Genomic DNA, 17,535 nt, shown 5'->3' on the forward strand with positions numbered 1-17,535 from the left:
CAATTTATATTCTCATGATGTTTGCTAATAAAAACGAAGAGCTGAAGAACATTCAGTATTATCATTCTACGTAAATGATGCCAAAAAATCCAAGATGGAAGTGATACACAATTGTCAATTAAGTGTGGTATATTCACCCTTTGCAATATTTTTGCCTTGTGCAATGTGCAACACGTTATATTCCTCTAGACCCACTCAATACTTCCTAAACTCCACGTCGCCTCGCAGAATGAGGATGGATCGTTCAGTCTCTACTCAGTGTGAAAGTTGCCGCGCAATAGAGCCATTTATCAAAAGCGGATTTCTCTTATCATTTGCATCTTTATTATCTATTCCAATATTTACGAAGATCACGCCTTGGTTTAGCGCACTAATAAACAGATTTCGCACCGATCTGAAGTTAATGGGTTTTCAACTAAGATAAAATCACCAATCGTGTTCAAGGTGAATCTTTTAAATATTGCGATCACGTTGATACAGAAGCCTCCTTGGTGGGTTACTTTTAGCGATGCGAATATGATTTCAAAATAGGATGTAATATTTCGTATCTTTAGATGTAATTTCATTGTTGCAATAATAAAATAAACATTTTGTCGCTAAAATTATGTGTTTCCGATCACAAATAAATCTAGACAAAAAATCCACAGTGGTAAGAACAAGTTTAGAACACTGAATAAGTAACTTGTATGTTGATGAAGTCTTTTAATCTGCAATTTGGTACTTTTATAAAATAAGTTTACGTTTTATTGCTCTTTTTTTAATATTCCTAAAAGCTTTCTGTGAGCAGATGAGAGTGAGCAAAGATTACAGTCACAAAAATAGCTTTATAAACATACATTTAAACTGGTGGAAATTAATAATTTATAATTGAACTGGTATGAAAGATGATAAAAGGTGATGAAGATGATAAAAATATGTACTGCTTTTGGTATTTTCTTAGGAATCTATCGATATTTTGATCAACATAATCCATTTGGAAAAGAATAGGTAAACAAAAAAAATAAAAAAAAAACCCACCAATGCAGCACTGATCAAATGACCACACATCCATATTATGATGTTCATTTAACTACGGGTCTATATTCAAATGTTTGATTTTTACATGGTAAAAGTTTCTTAAAAATGAAGATGGTTAACCACGTACAGTATCGATAAAATCATTAATTAAATCAGGATATCTTTCCAGTAATCGCGAAATGTTCATCCCGATACTAAAGACACACATTTTGAGGCAGTTTTGAAAGTTAAGACGTTGTAAGAAAACCATTAACTCTATTATTCTGAGGATTTGAAAACTGAATAAGAGTTCACACAAGTATGTACTTCGTTATAACATTAGAAACTTAGCTTTTATCTTAAAACTTTTATTGTCTTTTTTAAAATAAAAAATATATAATAATTCTCCACACATTTTATTTATAATACTAAACTATACCGGTTTACTAGTTAAGAAACTGGTTTATTAAACTTCTCTGTATTTATATTAAAACCAGTCTGAAAAAAGTTAGCACCCGCTCAAAATAAGCGAGAAGAATTATAATTTGCTTACAAAGTCAAATCAAAATATTGTGTTTTAGATGGAAAGAAATATTTTTAAACCAGGAGAACTCAAACTTATGACTTACCGGAAGTAGGGTTGATCATCTCCTCTTAGAGGCGCCGCGGCGCGGGGGTTTATATGGGGGACGTCGGTCCCCAGCGTATTGCGCGCGCCACCAGCCACCAACATAACAACATGGCGGACAACTTATGGGGCGTGACAAGTGCAAATTAATTAAGTCAAAATAACCCCCGCTGTTGAGGCTTGGATTACAATATGAGATTGAAAAGTCATCCCTATTGTACTGATAGTACAAGTCACATTTAATATCACACACATTTAATTTCACGTTTAATTTTGGAAAATATTTTTCTGAAACGGAAATTGTAGAGCGAAGCAAGTGTGAACCAAGCACGTATAGTTTTACAGTTGACTGCCAGTAAACAATTTCTTGCTGTTTCAAACCTGCTGTACCAAACGTTCTATTTAAATTATTGCATTCTTGCGTAAAACCTGTAAAACTCAACTGGACAATATATCATGACAACTCAAAGCTAATTACGGAGCGTGGCAAACAATTGACAACCAGCTGATTTAAGCGATCAGGTGACTCGGATACCAGCTGATCTCCTTGCCTGGTTGGCGGCAATTACCCGTGATCTATTGTAGCGCAGGGCATTTGCATCTCACAGACATCTATCATGGCGACCACAGCTAAGAGACGAAGGTTAATTAATTGGGGCAAACCGATTACTCAAGCTGTTCACAGACACTCTGCCAGTTTAGCTGCGGTTAATGCTTTTACTACCGAAATACGTTCTGAACTTATGGATGTTTTAGCAATTTGTATTTCTAATCCTTAAAAATTGTCGTTTGAGATTTTCCTTTACGGGTTTCTTTCGGATCTCGGGAAGTTTGGCTCGGAAACTGTTCCTCGACCAGTAATATATCAATTGTATTCAGCAAAGTTGTACAGGGAAATTAACATCTAGATAATGATAATCAAGTAACTTATTATTCAACCAGCATTAGCTACTTCAGAACAATGTTTATTTGAAAATAATAACGGGATTGTTTTTACATCTATTTTTTGTATAATATATTACAAAGCGTTTAGCGTGCTAATCATGATGAGTACAGTGCTAACCTACGGATTGACAATTAAAACCTGGCGATAAAAAATATTCTAAATAGAAGTCAATACCAAAACCACAATTGCATCAATAGAACATTTTAGTCAACAGCAAGATATTATTTTGCTTCGTTAAAAGCTATGCAAATCTTTAAAATTTAATAAATTGCCTTTTAATCAAGAAGGTAAGATAGACATACGGCTTTTAAATCGTTAAGGCGTACTTAAGAGAAACTATCGGTATTACACACGATGTAACTTAAAGGTTTGGTTTGTTAGCATATTTGATTTGGTATGAAACTGTATGATTCAATCATATTTTATGATCAAAATCCAAATAGGCAATATATCAATTAATATTTTTTCAAACTCGCTATGATCATGCAAGCTTTAACTTCTTCAATTAATATCTTCAGTCTTAGAGTATCTTTGAAGCACCCGCATAAACCAACGCATAGACATGTGGTAAAACTATTACAACTGACTCGACGTGATTTGCGTACAAGTAAAAGGCGTTTGTCACTTATTGCCCAATAGAAACTTCTGCATATCGGCATAGAGCAATCCCAGAATGACACACTAGATGACGTCATAGACCACGTGTTCACTGACCACAATCCCACACACTGGATGATTTACGCTTGCCCCTCAACCTTCTTCAAGCCCGTTACATTGTCTCTGTTAATTATAACAGTTGCACTGGTTGCATAACAAAATAAATCAGTGATTGCGGTGCCATAGGTGGCGAGAGCCTTATAGAGATCCAACACTGATCCTTATCGGAAATGGCACAATTTGTCCTTAGCGCGGCTCCTTAGCGTTGGTGTCCTGCAGGGCTCTGTGTTTGGACCGGTTTTCTTTATTCGCCAATTTGGTTCGCACTTTCAAAGATGGGGATGGAGGACTAATTGGAGTTTCGATAGTAAGTTATTTGGTGAGAGGCTTCGGCTAAATGTTGGTTTTACCGAATATAACATACAATCGTTAAATAATATGCAGCGCGTAAAAGCCAATATCTGAACAAACCCCTTTTTATTAGTCGAGACCAGTGTTAACACGGCTTATAACTTCCTGGTGAGCAATTCCCTTAATTGATCCGTTACTCACTATCAGATCAGTGTTACCAACTACAATTATCAGCGTGACAGATAATCGACATTTATCAAATGAGAATCTCCGGCCAATAAATAACAACACGTTTCCGTTAAGTTGGCACAACTGCAAAGCTGCCAAGCGGATACACAGAGCAATGTAGAGGTTGTGAAATGCTAAATTGTTTGCGGCTAAAATACATACATTACGCCGCCCGCAGATATGATTCGACACAATACGTGTGATTTATTTATTGACTGATAATCGTGAGAATGGCGGAACGATAGATTTGTACCGTATTTGTGTTAAGAATTGTGACCTCAGGGCATAAGTGATTGGTAAGCCGTTCTTTGAACAGTTAGAACGGTATTATCTTCAAAGAACTATCACAATGCCTTTTATTTTATTATAAAAAGAATGAGAATATAATTTCATGATACGCAAAAATTATAGTATAACTTCAACTGTACTATTTTATTGTATATCTAAACATTTAATTTTTACAAAAAAAAATATTTAAAGTTATGAAACAGTTACTCAGTTGTAAACAGTTGCAAGTAGAGTTACTCCAACAACATCAACAAGGTCTCTACAATATAAAATCTCTCACAAGTTTGTACTCAATAAGATTGTCCTCACATCTAAAAACACATATAAAATTATTGTGCAATGTGCAAATATCATTTCCTGGATATTTTTATAGTAATGTATAAACTCATTTCAAACTACACTAAAAAAACTTGATAGATTTACACAATCCCCTATTTATTCATTTCCTTAAACGGACTTGACGTTTTCTGCAGGTAGAAAGTATCACTAGTGCACCTGACTTTTATACTCACTGAAAGTACATACTGATATCTAATAGTGAATGTATATGTTTACGACATTTAATTTTATTTGACGACACATTATTTACTGTCAAGTGTTTTATTGACACATTTCTACGATATATAAATTCCGTTAAATTAACTGTGGTATGTGAAACATTCCTGTCTATGTCGCCGGAGGTAACTTTTACAAGTTTGAACTTTGACCTGACTTGTTATGGTTGCGGTAAAACCTGCTGCACAACTCGTTACCCTGCTTGTCCATTTGGAGTTCCTAAATAGTTTCGAAATCATTTACTAGTAATTTATGCGGCACATTTTGTTGGAAATGATTCACAAGAGTGTCCCCAACATTTTGGAGAGTACTTTGGTAACTTACTGAAATAATACATTATCGAGCAACGATTTTAGGAAATCAAATAAAATTATTGTGTCTACGACAGCTTAACCAAAATAATATCGAAATTCTACATTAAATGGAAGTGTTGGACTATAACCTTCCTAAAGATTTAATATTGTTAGTGAACTAATATTGTATTTTTATGTTGTGATAACCATCGTATTGTTTATATAGTATATTGACCTATTCAAAAGCAATACATGTAAAATCTAATCTTATGAAATACGCCTTAACACCCAAATGCCGTCATATGAAGGCACTCAATCTCAGCGGATCGCTCCATTGAGCTTCTGACGGCGAGAGAATTATCTAAACAAGAAATCAAATACCCGTCTTGTCTACTAAACTTAGATTTTTGATAGCGACCGATCACAAACTAGAACGGTTTCTTACTTAAGTGAGAAATGTTTGTATAGTAACTATACAAGCACAAATTGCATTAGTGATTTCTTCTTTCATGAAGTGTATCGCTATAGGAATATCTATATTATCGTAAGTCCGACTCGTAAGTATTATCGTTTATCCAGTCTCGACTCTGGACTGAGAGTAAAGTTATGATGTTTAGTGATTATTACTTTTTTCGTGACCAGAACCCGTTGATTCCGCTAATCAAATAGCAAACTCTTGATCGACAAGTTTAATTCACATAGTTGAGTTTCATGTCTCATTCTTCCACCATCAAGATTAGCTTATGGCTGAACATTACAAGTTGGGTTGCGACATTGACTTCTATTACAGAGGTCAATCACGGGGGAGGCAGTAAGACAGTGATACACTGCAGATAACAGCCCTTGTACAGGGTGTACGATAACCTACATCGCTAGTTGTACAGCTGATGATAGGGTAATGGTCGAGCCAGATCCGCTGAGATAGCGGCGACGCGGATTGAAACGAGGAAAGCTCGCGATGTAACGACAATGTAACTGTGACTGTGATGGTTATGTTGCAACGTTGCAACGTGTAACGTGTAACGGGTAACGTGTTTGTGGAGCGTAACAGGTTCATTTGATTAGGGAGTTGTTATGACCACCTTTATTGGCAGTTGAGTCAGTAAGATTGGCTATAGGAGTAAGAGCCTGTTAGATTTCCTATAGGTTTATAGAAGCATACGTTGTTTGTAGTTTATAGGCCAGTCAACCATTATTGTGTTTATAAAATAGTACAATTTGCAATTAAATCATTGCTGTACAGATTAAATCGTAAGGATTTATAAAAGTTTTTCGGCAAATCATGTGTTTCAGTTTTGAAATTCAATCAGCAAACATGAATATAACTTAACATTGTTTGGCAAATATATGTATAAACTATTTATGTAAAACGCCATTCTTTATTTGAGTATCAATGTTTAGGAAGTCTGAAAAACTGCACGAAGAATTTATAGTCATTTCCCCTAATTAACGTTAAGTATAATAACTAACCCTAATTGCTTGAAAATCACAACTTCAAAGTTGACCAAGTCAGTTGACCAATTTCAAAATGTCAATACAAAAGAACAACAGAAACCTAAACTAATCTAGTTTTTTTTATGTTAACCTTTTTGTAAAGAGCACTTGGCTTCATTCTGTGTCAGGCGGAATTCATTATAAGCCGCAGGGAGTAGGGCGTTACTTGAGGGGCAATCTGCCATCTTCGCCACAGGCTTGCCATAGCTTGTTACAATGGCAATGGCACAAACAGTTATTGAATACCTTGCTAGAGCGGTGGTTACGGCAAGTGTTACCTTCCCCAGGCTAGGCTACTATCTCTAATATCAATGAGATAGCGTTTACTCCAAGGATAGTAATTTGAGTCTAACACCTGCGAGAAGACTCTGCCAACGTGCCTGAGGATGTATAGGAAAAAGGTAAACGGAGATTCAGCCTGGAGAAATGAGGTGTAAAGTTAGTAGATCGTGAGTTGGAAAAACCTATGTAATTAGGATTGCCACTTCGGTCCATGAGCCAGCAACCTAGAACCAGCTGTTACACAAAATCTTTGTCAGTAAAATCATTGTTAAATGTTACACAGGAGAATATAGCTATGGCAGAGAAGGACTAAACTTACTTAAGGCTCGACAAACGAACAGCTATTAATGATCTTTCATTAAACCAAAGTAGGGTGAAACATGACACAAACTGCGTAGCCAAATGACGAATAAACGATTGATGAGGACATAAACTAAATATACGGGGTAGGTGCAGGAATGGGAATGGGGCTGAAACTGCACCATCCTGCGGGCAAGAGGAGAAATCGCTCGTCTAAACGGTCAACGACTTGGGGAATCATTCGAGCTAGAATTTATGACACATTAAAGATGGTATTACCATACTGTTAACTAGGGTGGCTAACCCACGTCGTGTGTAGTAAACACATGTCACATAAGGTTTAATACCTCAGTATAGTGTTAGCAAACAGCGTTACCTCAGCAAGGACTAGTTGAGCTGCCCCTATCAATCTAGTTGTAAATCGGTGATCAAAGACTAGGGTTTGCCCATCTAAACACTGTTACGATTTCAAAACGTTCATCTTGACACCTTTAAGTTCTCAATCATACCAATAACCTGCAACTCCTGTATACGCTATCACAAGTTTGACCGTGCGATTTTGATTTCCCCTTTCCGCATCGGCGGTAACAAATTTCCATAATCATCTCATTGCATATTCCCGGGAGAAACGAATGACACGGGGCCACAATTAGACCGTGTGGGACGGGTGGACTTTCTCGTCGTTACTGTATGTCTGTGTGTCTAGTGTCTAGAATCAGCTGTTGAGCAGACTGAGGAGGTCAGCTTGTTATTCCACTGGAATTTGGTCAGTCTTCCATCCATGCCTGAAGAAACTTATAGATTGGAGACGTTCATAAATAATATAAGTTTAGTATCTTTATAAGTTAAGTATTTTTATATAGGTGGTAAATCAGTTGGTACTTTTTTTTTATAAATATTTGGCAAAAGATAAAACTGGAACTCCAAACAAGATTTTTCGCTCGGGCTATCCTATCATAGCCAAACGGTCCTTGATGAAAACTGAAATCCTTTGATCTGCAAATCATACACCATAGGCGTCCTTGAGAAGCTAGTAGTGTTACCAATGGCGCGCTGAGTTGAGATGTCTCAACATAGGAAATCGCCGTCAAAGGTGAATCATGCGTGGTTGCGCGCTTGCACAGTCCGTGAGGCGCAACACAATCAGTTCTCCTACCATCTGGACCGATGGATAGCACTTGTTTGTAATGTCCTGAATGTGTTTGCACCGGAGAATTATTGCCGAGGAGCGATTGACGCGATTAAATCTCCACCGGGGACATTATCTGGCTACAAGGATGTAATGGATAGAAGAAGAATGCTGCTTGTTTGTTGCATTTATCGTGATTCAGATTCTACAGTTTTTGCGGTGAAATTACAATTGCCTGCTGTATAAGTAGCGATGCTTTACAACCGGGCAACTATTTCCTAGTTACACAGACCCCTGGTCGGGTACCCTACATGCGAGACCTTTTCGGCAAGAAGAGGGAAGCTTTTACAAAAATGTTTATCAGTACTAAAACAAACAAATATAGTCCGGCCGCTTAGAAAACGACCTGCGCGCTAATGCTAAACCAATGCTGGAGGAGGTCGTTTTCTAAGCGGCCGACCTATAGTAACTTTAGTTCAATAGAGTTGTAATTAATGGTTATACATGAACATAATTGGTATCTTAAATCATTTACCAGGCACTTAGTCCATAGTATTGTATATGAACACGTTAAGGCTATAAGTAAAACGCATGGGGTTTTAGATATTCCGATATCTTAGTTTAAGTTTCTAACCCGCAAAATACTTCTACATTTACCAGTCCATAAGATCATAACATAGTGAGAATTTCCTCGATTTCTTTGCGGCGAACAAAATTCCTACTTCGGAGAAACCAAAAGCCCGAAACATGCCTAGCCAAACCACGAGCCGTTCTTCATCAAGACGAATGGCTCGGGCGAGATTACCGACCATAAAGCACATATCATATCCGTCCGCACATCTGAGCATCTCACGGACGGGATCAAGTTTATTGGAGAAAGTCCCTGGGAACTTGGGGGTTTTGGGTGAAAGCCTTGCAGGGTCTGTAGGAAGCAGCTGGTTTATAGGGTCGAGCCGTCATCACGACCGTCTTATCACGTGGTCGCCATGGTCTGCTGGACGGGAATACAACGGTCGTGAGCTTAATTGGCTCAGATCATCCGCACCTCACCCGGTAAATCAAATTAGTGGGGTGTTGGGAGATCTTCTAGTTCTGTTTGAAACTTAGCGAAACGAAAAATTATTTTAGAGGCATAATGTATTGTTGGTATGTTCGCATTATGTCTACTTAATATGTATGGATGGAGTGTAACCTAGATAATATAACTAGTAAGAATATAAATAAGTAACCTAACCTAACCCCCGAGGTCGTGGGTTTAAATCACGCTGGATGGATTTTATCTAAGTGAACATGTGTCCCTCTTGGACAAGCCTTAAGATTGTGAGGGCCCACGACAGATCCGTGCTAGAGGCTAGCGTCCTCGGATGTGAAGCTTGGACATAACAAATGAGGAATTATAAAGCTATACAGTATTCGTGTGCAGTTGGAGGAGTAAAAACATAGAGGCATTATTTTTAATGTTTCAGAAGCTGTGAAGTCGGATCGAGCGGAGGTCCAATTACTCCACAAATTTACCGTTGCACACAATAATGTATATTACCTGTGGTTAAAATAGCTAAAAAGTTGTAAATGGGTCCCAACCCCCATCATTAATCTAATTAAACACATCCTGGCCAATCAGAGCACCAAACAGTCAACACTGTAGTAGTAGTAGTACATGAATGCGTCATTAGTCCAGCGTGTATTAATTGCTCCTGATTGGCGATTGTTAGAGACACAGAGATACTGATCTGTTTTTAATGTCTTTTTTTATTCCCGAGCAATAAATGAAGAATGGTATCTGAAACAAAGCGCGCTTAAGCGTTGCCAATAGTTGATTATACGTTTTGTGAGCTTGAATGGACAGGGAAGTGGAAGTGTCTGCCATACATGGGCTGGGGTCAGGATTGGTGACCTAGACGGGTTAAACGCTGCTAGGTTGGTAGGTTTGATCAAGGGTTTAAAATGGTTTGCAGACCAAAAGCTGATTATTTCTTAAACTGATCGTTTGGATCTACTGAACAGATTTATTATTGAAATCCTATTTTCTAAAAGCTATGACCATGACAATGTATAAAAAATGCATACGAATGTATGAAGTATGTATGTGTGACGAGTAAAAAATGATATAAAAACTATACAGTAAGAAAAAAATAGATAAAAAACAATCAGACAAATAGAGGTAATATAAAAACAACTAAGTAGAGTTAAAAACTTGCACTTTCGCTTGTCATACCTGAATCCATACTTTTATCTGTGATTTCATCATCGTCGAGCCACGGAGAAACTGTGGCGAGAACCCGAAGTTCAAGCATGACTCGGGATTTAACTTCGCCTGGAAAACGTACAACTTGGAGTTAACATCTCCGATCCCTTTAACTGAGGGACTGAAGTCAGAGGAACTGAAATCGTGATGGTGAAGAAGTGTGGACAAGTTCTGATGATTTGAAGTAGAAAGAAAGAGAGAGACGAAAAACACGATTTTAAGTTTGTATAGATAAATAAAACAAAGTTACAATTTGAGTGATTTTATTGTTGATAAATTCTACTATTAGCGAAACCCAATCTGCAATGTAGCCGGTCCGTGTAGTTGGCCGGAAGTATCTAAGCCAAACCAGTCCTATTCCATCATGGTGTTGCAACGTGTTTTTGCTCCGATGCTTTTCTTACATGGAGACCTATTTCTCTATCAGGGCTTGTGTTTGAAAGAAAAGGTTAAAGTTTGGGTTTATTTCATATTCGATCATGTCTTCATGTGCTGTGTTTGGATTGTAAATGCAAATACTAGAATCGTTCTAATGAACAACTATCTTTTATATGTGTATTGTCAAATATCCCATCGAAACAAACTCGCAAAATTACATGTTAAACTATCCTATTCTATGTCAGTTAGTGGTATTGAATATTGGTGATAAGAAAGGTCAAGACAAGTCTAGAACAATGAATGTCAGATTAGTAGGGCTATTCAATCAGTATTTTAACGATTTCAGCGTTAAAATAATTTTAATCAATGACATTTAACACTACAAATAATTAATATTTGGTAATTTTTACAAGTCTAAATAGATTAGCTGAGGTGGTGTGAGCGGCGGGTGACAGGTTTACCCCATATAAACCATGTTCAAGCAGCCGTAGCTGTGTAACTGTGACGACAAGTTAACACGCGTCTCAATCCGGTAGTCCGGTGTAAACGATAATGACACGCTCGTGTAGTAATTAGCACGCCGGAACACGCACGCCGCCACCGGACGTCAGCCCAAACATCCGTCGCCACGGGCATCCGTTAATTAATACCACTAAACAACGTCCTTGGACCGGATTTTAACGAAAAGCAATTTCCTCCGGAGTGCGATCCGGCCACACTTTTTACCCGCCGATTTTGCACCCGATTTCGCAAATTGCGCGGGTTTATTATGCACTGGGGATTGCACGAGTCCGCAAGGTAATCGCGCCTTAACGAACACCCGGAAAACAGCAACGCGTTACCTGACTCGTGGTTCACGCGTATTTGTGTTATTTTTCAATTTAGATTACCAACAGCGAATTTAAATTTGTCGCTACTGCACGCGGTTTTCATGCAAATACGAGCCGTCCTGTTTTACCACCATAACTCAGTCCGGCTGTTTAATTGTTCTGCAGGCGCTGGACATGAATACTAATGTCGCGTTCACTGACTTATGGCTATAATATAGACACTGTTAAATATTCAACTTGAAAACATTATCCTAGTTTGAATGGAAAGCATGGAGTGAAATTTCAACAGTAAGATTGCACATTGTGTAATCTGCCTCTCAACAAGAATAAGAGCGTTCATCTTCGTTGAATGTACATAAGTAAATAATTAAATTGCAAACGATTCCTATCAAATATATTTTAGTTATATATCAGGTATATCACGGAGGATGTTTTGTACTACACTCCGACCCCATTGACAACGACCAGACCAGATGGGACCTTGGACCAGCCCGGTGGGAGGATAGCAGAAGGCGGGTTGTGTGAGCCACTCTGGGCTTTTATTATCTCTAAGCTGTTCACGGATATTTATGGGGAATCTTCGGCCTCGCCCTCCATGCAAATCGTCTGATTTACTCTGTCTGACGATCACCGCCACTTTCCCTCTCTGTCCATCTCTATGCTAAACGCCTCGCGGTGTTGTTATTGTGTGGTTTTATGTACCAAACCGCTCTACAGATGTTCCAAGTTCGAGTCTGAAGTTTAGCCGTGTTTCCTGGTGCCAGATGGAAATACGATGTTGAATTAGCATCCGCTAGGGTTTACGGCGAGATAACTACTGTTAAATATTTATCAGGTTGTTATAAGCGGAATGAATAAATATAACGCAATTGAATACGAGGGAAATTATAGCTGATTATTGAATATAGATTTAAACTTTAGCAGTTTACTAGTGTTTGATGATTTACATGTTTCTTCCCTTGGCTTTTAGCTTCATGTCATGAGCCATCGTAAGTGAACAAAAATTTTTTTCACAACTACAAAGCCTTCCATATTTATTATTACCAAAAATACACGTAACCTACGCGAAGAAGTGGAATTTTACAAACAAGTAAGTGACCTTGCAGTGACATCACTTCCAAAAATTGGAAACTACACGATTTCGTACTCGTAGTTTGAAGAACAACACTATCAATCTCCCAGAGATCCCTACGACTTTATAAATAAATCCAAGAGGTAAACCAGACATAATCAACACTGCCAGCCATCAACTGGTTCACGAGAAGTCAGTAAATTTCCCGCATATTTGAGAAAATCGCCAAGTCGACCTTGTAACAACCGTCTGCAGGCACCGTCTCCTGGAGTACCTCAGGATTCTATGTTCGGACCGTTTCTTTTCTCGTTACGGTGTCAATGAGGTCGCGTCTTCGATCTAACCGCTTCATTGTGGTTATGCGGTTTTCCTTCGTTGCAGGCGCGGGTCATAGAAGCATTAGTAGGTGAAAGTGGTTTGTGACTTGTCAGGACGATTTAAGGTGTTCATTTTTCACAATTCTCACTTCCAACTGGAGTATAATGAGATCAAACTTTAATTGACGTACATTTGATTCGAACCTGAGAAGAGTGTCATTGTATTACCGGCGATCCTAGCAAGTGTTAGTCGATGATGGAGCGTTTACGTCCAACCTTTTCTTTGTATTTCATCCATTCATCACCACCTTACACTTGACACAATGGCGTGACAGTATTGTAGGACATTGATTCGATGTTGTTTGAAACGGACTTCTAAACATTCACACAAAGAAGTTCGCAAACAAATAGATAAACGGTTACTTCACCCCACAAAACATAAACCTCGGTTAAGTCCATTGAGCAATTCGAGTCGGTGTAAAAAGCTTGTTTATGGACAGACGGTATTATCGACATTGTTTATATAAACGATCCGCCGTCACTATCTATTTGCTGGCCTGCTCGACTGTTCCCGTTGCTATATGGAGCAAGTGCGACTGGTGTTATTATGTACTGTTAATTTCATCATTGTGATCATATATAAAATAGCAGCGCAGGTGTATGTGCACTTTGTAGCAGTAGTTAAACTCAATGGTATCCGCGCTGCCGTTTCAACACGGACATTTATATTGTTTATTGTTTAAACGTTTGTGCTATTCTAAATTGATTGTCTAGGAGAACTAGTTTATCAATTGAGATTTTTATTCGAAACCGGTTTCTGTGATTGCTGCTTGAATGCTTATCGTTGGCGAGATTGGAATTTAGATTAATTGATGGGAGTTTATTAAATATAAATTAATAATCTGTTATTTTCAGGTGGGGTTTGTGGGTTTGACAGAAGGTGGCTTTCATCATGAAGAACGCTTACAGTTTTGACTCTGGTAACCATTATCGATGAGGTCACGTCGTTTTCTGCTGAACTTATATGGTTAAACAACATAAAGATGAGTCAAGTTTAAACTTGCACGTGATGTTCGAAATTTTTTGACTAAAATTTTTCAAAATAACATTTTTAACACCACGAATAAGTTTAAACTATAATAATTGATGACATTAATATAGTCATATTCTTTTACGCTACCATCCCATATGAGAGTGTTAAGAATAAAACGTGTTTAATAGGGTTTTCATTTCTTTAGGAAACGTAAATAATGTGTTAATCATAAAGGAAATGTTATAATAAACTTTGAAAATGTTACCACCTTTTCACGTTTGTAGGGTTTGCAAGAAGAGGATGACTATTCTTGTTTCTTGAGGATCTTGCTTATTTTGACAGGCAGTTCTGAAGCAATGGTTGCTGTTACGAGGTTAGGGGTTATGCTATGTTAAAGGGAGGGATTTAAAGTTCATAATCCACTCTGTTCAAAGGTCATCATGCAGTGGACGAAGATTCAACGCACATTTGCAGTTGAGTTGTATTTTTCATATGGTTAGTCTAAAAATCGCCATGGTTCTTGGCAAATTTCCATCCTTCTAGATAGATCAATAAACAAAACATGCGTGTTTAAAACCCATACAACAGCAGACGACCTGGTGTGGAAAAGGCGTAGTTTCAGCAAGACAGTTCCACGGCAAACACAGCACAAGCTTCAAATGACTCTTTCCTAATCTTGCAAGGAAATTTAAATTGGTCGGCGCGATCCCTGATTTTGCAACTGAGTAAACATAAATTGCCAATGCTATTTTGTGTGCTGGATCAGAAAAACAACCTTTTATTTGTACACATTTCATTTTTATTGTGTACTCTAACAAGCAAGATCTGCAGCCTCACTCATAAGATAGTATAAATTAATTACATACGACAATGCATGTTCAAGCCAAATCATTTGCCAGAAGTTAGCAGTCCAAGTTGTCCTACACCCTACAAATACATATGAGAAGAAATGAATTTTTGACGGTTTTCATTGACCTTCCCTAAGTACAGTATCATGGACCAGTTTGTCCTCTCGCGTGTGTGTTACGTGTAGTGTGCGTGTTTGTGTGTGTGCGTGTGAGCTGCTAGTAAAGATTAATAGCCACGATTGGACGACCTCTTCGTGTGCTTCGTCACAACGCCTGCGCAGAGCGTCTCTGCCGCTAGAGTTCCTAGTTGTACGATAATTAATGACCCCTCTATCTATACTATAGTTGATTAGTTTCTACGGTATGGTAGTCACCCTTATGAGCATAAGCAAATGATTTAGTATTTATGTGCAATTTGTCAGTATAGAAAAAACGTATTTAAAGGAATTTTGTTTAACTAAGACCAATGAGCAAATTGAAAATATGATTAGCTAATATGAACGTCTAAGGTTGGTTTGGGATTAAAATATTGGCATTTTCAAGAGATAGATAGAAGAGAGTGGTTCCAGAATTTCATATGTCTACCTATGAACACTTAACCTTGATTAAACTATCTAGAATGATTAATTATGTGGCTTTTACCCACGTATGTGAAAAAATTTTAATTTTGATTTGCAATAACAAATGGTATCAGTAGGCCATATCTATGAACCCATAAATTTTAAGTATTACTTTATTCATTTCGTTTTATTTAGGGGGATTGTAATTTAGTTCAAAAGGGGCAGAAAATTTCTACTGTTTTGTGTTTATTACCGTTACATGAACATATAAACTCTGTGCATAAACTACTTGTCAGTCTTCTGACCCACAAATTTTTCTGGAGTTTTGTTTTGTTAGTCTCTTTCGTCAGTTCCGATTATGTGCTTTTAAACCATTTAGCTTGTTTTACTTGTTTTACTTTTAAATTCTAACCATGTCAAGTTTATTTGTCTTGAAGGAAAATTCCTACCGACCGGTGTAGTTTTACCCATTGCTTTTCAATCAAAAAAGAGAAAGAAATCAGTCTATCAAAAGCATTCGCAAACATTCCTTTCCCTGGCTATAATGGCTAGGGAGACAGTTGGATATAATTGGTCGTCTGGAAATGGGACAGAGTAAATCAAGTGGTAAGGGGGGGAGGGGGGTCATGGAAGGGGGCCATTACTGTAATGGGGGACAGCGAGGCTTCTGAACAGAGACTGGCTGACAATTAATACCGAGAGGTGGGAATAAAGATACATAACTTTAGCCTAACATCCATTGGTAGAGAGACATGGGTTGGGGTTTGACCATAGACTCAAACAGCGGTGAGGAAACCTTTTGGGGCTCTCAAACATGTTGCTTGTAGATTGGAATCAGGGGCTTCTAAAGTTACCTTTAAATTACGATGAAAGGTCTAAATGTGTGTCTGGAACGTTTACAAAATATTCATAGTTGTTCTGATTTCAAGGTGACAAAATAGTTTTGTTCTTTTAGCACAATACTGCATGTTGACGAGAAAGACTTTGGTCTGTTAATACATGACGCAAGTACTTCAGTTTTGTGGTGTTCCTCATTTAAGAATAGTTATTTGGTGGGTAAACGTCACAAAATATTCGAATTTGCTGATCTGCAGTAGGCTCACGTTCCGTTGACTGTATATTGTCTCTACACTTTATACTGAACTTGACGAGATGGAATGCGAAAGTGCTCCAGTTAAGTTTCCATTACAACAACTAAACCTCATAATCTATCATTATAGGTAATGAGAAGTCGCGAGAAAACTGCGAACTTATTCATCATAATGTAATCTCCGCTATCATACAAGCATTTCTCGATCAATCTGGTATTTAGAATGATCTACCGTCTCATTTATAACACATTTTAATTGATTTATAATTTTATATTAACAAGCCTCAGCGCCTGTTAAATGTGGAATTAAATCAACCGCTTTACAACCTAACCTCGAACGTCACTCAGTAATAAACACGTCGATCGAATAAATCTGGTTTTTACGTTTGGTGTAATCAATTTCGACACCTTTCTGGCTCGATCGGGTTCCGATCTGTAATTTGTAATTCGTTAACTCAAATCAGACGTTTATGAAATATATTAGATGTTTGTATTTTCTTTTTTTACTATGTTGATTGGAGATGATCTAAATACATTGATTCTTGTACCGAATACAGACAATTTAATAATTCGTGTGTATATAAGAATGTTCTCCACTAAACGATGTAGCAAGAAATAAAATATAGCAACATCTTACTTTATTTGAAGTATTTTAGACTTAATTTACATTGGTAACTCACATTTAATTTAAGGACTATGTTATTGGGGTTTTTGCCTAAAACTCGTAGGGCATTTAAAAAAATGTTTGACCATTTGGCCTACTTGGTGTTTATTTAATTTATTCTTAAAATTTCTAAAATCTAATTGTATTTTTTCAACAGATTACGTTGTTTTTGCTGGCGCGAATGTAGTGGGAATAGAGCGGTAGAAACATTTAATTGTTACTCTAGAAAGAATAAATTATTTAAAAATAATTCTTGATGTGTATTTAATAAACGTCTCATTACTAAGTGCACAGTTAAACAAATCATCTGTTCAGATTTCTACACCAACCGAGAGTTGATACAATGTATCT

At 37.4% G+C, this 17,535-nt stretch overlaps 1 protein-coding gene across 2 annotated transcripts in view; it reads right to left on the reverse strand.

Moving 5' to 3' along the window:
* Positions 1 to 17,535, reverse strand: part of LOC129000719 (probable nuclear hormone receptor HR38) — a 75,459-nt gene that overhangs the window by 33,151 nt on the left and 24,773 nt on the right. The window lies entirely within an intron of this gene.

This window comes from Macrosteles quadrilineatus, unplaced genomic scaffold, assembly GCF_028750875.1.
Source record: "Macrosteles quadrilineatus isolate MER2022 unplaced genomic scaffold, UCM_ALF_1.0 Scaffold_8__2_contigs__length_117827958, whole genome shotgun sequence".
Classification (NCBI taxonomy): domain Eukaryota; kingdom Metazoa; phylum Arthropoda; class Insecta; order Hemiptera; family Cicadellidae; genus Macrosteles; species Macrosteles quadrilineatus.